The sequence below is a fragment of the Pinus tabuliformis genome, chromosome Q (genome assembly GCF_031772625.1).
Source record: "Pinus tabuliformis cultivar Carrire ecotype Pingquan chromosome Q, CPIR1, whole genome shotgun sequence".
NCBI lineage: Eukaryota > Viridiplantae > Streptophyta > Pinopsida > Pinales > Pinaceae > Pinus > Pinus tabuliformis.
Genome location: NC_142296.1, coordinates 22,131,456 through 22,133,855, shown reverse-complemented (window position 1 = coordinate 22,133,855; position 2,400 = coordinate 22,131,456).

Here is a 2,400-nt window from a genome sequence, read left to right as displayed (position 1 = left end):
ATGCTTCAAAAATACATCATCTAAGGCTTCGATGTCTGCTATTAACCTAGGGGCTAGTTCTCTGAACCACTTTCTAGCCTCACCATCAAGGCTCTGGACAAACACTCTCATCCACACATCATCTTCACTGATATCTAGGTTATCAGCATAACTATAAAAAGATTCGAGGTGTTCTTCAGCTGTTACCCCCTCTGCACCAGTGAACTTATGCATGTATTTCTGATATTCTCCTGGCGACTGTACCGGTAGGATGGAGGAGCCATACTAGCCATTGGGTCGGGAGGATAGACGACGAGGATGAGTTGGCGAGGCTATCAGGAAAAGGCGAGGTGGCATGAATGTGAGCCGTTGGATCTCAGCGGGTAGATCTGACGGTTGTCGGGCAGTAGAAATGCGTGGGCGTTAATGGGTGGGGATGAAGGAAAGGCGGAAAGTAGTATTTCTCACACCAGCGTTGGGGGTTGGGTGGTAAAGTTACAATGGCATGCGATACCACTCGGAGTGTGACACGTGGCAGCAGGGAAAGACGAAACCACTTTTCATCACGTGTTATCGTCCTAGCGGTTCGAAGGTGCGAGGAAGAGCGACTGTCGTCTCATTGCAGCAGAGATGATCGGACGACGAGGAAAAGGTCGCGTAAGTTACTGCGACAGGAGCCATTATATCGGGGTGGCGGGAATGAACGGCTGGGGTTACAGTGGAGATTTTATGGAGGCGTGTGATCGTATGGTTGCGAGTCTTAACGCCTGGGGCTTAAGAACAATGGTTTTTAATATGATTTTTGGCAAAAACGCAATAAATGGAGATGAAGGGAGGGTGAGAGAGTGAAGTAAAAGAGAAGGTGGAAATGAACAGTATAGGTCTCCTTTGAGAATAATCAAAGACTGAGCTTATTGCTAACTCTCAAAATATCAAAATATGTCGTAGGGCTAACAGGCCCAACATACCCCCAAACTGAATATATTGCATGTCCTCATGCAACCCAAAGACTATATTAACCAAGCAATAATACAAAAATTGTTCATTCCAACTCATGAAATGGATGGAACAAATGAATTCTTCCTCAAATAATGAATATTCAATTTTAGCAATGTTGATGAAAGCGTAACAATTTTTACATTAACTTTCAACTATATGTATATGAAGTTGCAGCAAAATATGATATTGTCATGGCGGAAAAAGTCGTTTGTGCGGACACAACTGACCTCCCTAGGAGTCTAAACTCTCTAGCGACAAACAAGACAAAATGGAGTGATCTTTCTCTAAATATACCTTTTAAAACATGAAAACTACAAGTGTTTAGGCTTACCTTATTCCAAAACGCTGTTGTTGTAGTCCGTCCTTGCCGATCCGGATGAGCTCCTTCTTCACATCAATTCCTGCAACCACAAACAATCAAACAATTACCAAGCACTTGCATTTCATATAATAAAACATATATTCAACATGCAGACCAAGGAACACATGAAATAACTCATTAACACAAGCTATTGAGAAAAATAAACCAGTTTGTATTAATAACGAAACAAAGAAACTCTTACAACCTGGCCTTGGTGTTGTGCAAGTTCCTCCCAGGGTCCATCAAGGGTTTTCCTCTACTTTGACAAAGCTCACCCACTTCCAAGTAGAATCAAGCAAAGACAATCTCTCCTCACAAGGTTCTAAATGGGAGTCCTAATTCCTGCAGCATTTACCCAAAGAAAATGTATAGCTCCAACCTCTTCTCCTTCTAGCTCAATGCCTTTATTTATAGTGCTGTAAAGAGGTTATTCAGGTCCACCATCAATGGGATAATCCCCCTCTTTGGGTGGGATAGCTCCCTTATTGATGGGATAAGTTCCTCCTTAATAGGGATACATGAACCAACTGGAGGCGCATCCATTTCATCAAACCGACCTCTAGAAAGTTCTAGAAGTAACCACAAGTAACTTTTTTAAGATGAAACTTGCGCATTTTGCCTTTTACAGAAGGACGCACCTGTCCCTTAACATACAGAGCGTCCAAGGACGCAGCCTTTGTGAACATTGTGAGCGTCCCCGCAGGTAAGGCTTGAGAGAACCTGCGTCCCCAGAGATAAACACATTTTTTACAAGACTTTCTCTCTTCTTTGAGTTTGAGATGGATAGCAGAGGCATAAGACTTGCCTAAGAGGGTAGCATGACTGTTGATTGAGCCATACTAATTGTAAATAGTCATGGTGACATTTTTTAGTGTAACAGATATAGGTAACAACAAACTCCATTAACCATTTTCTCAAAAACTACAAACCAGATTTTGCTGAAATTTTGCAAGTAGATTTGTACTGTATTAATGCTTCTATGATCCAAAAATCAAATCGTTTTGATGCAGAGATCATGAGATATAAGCAAAATGGTTGTAGGTGACAGTGCATAATATCTG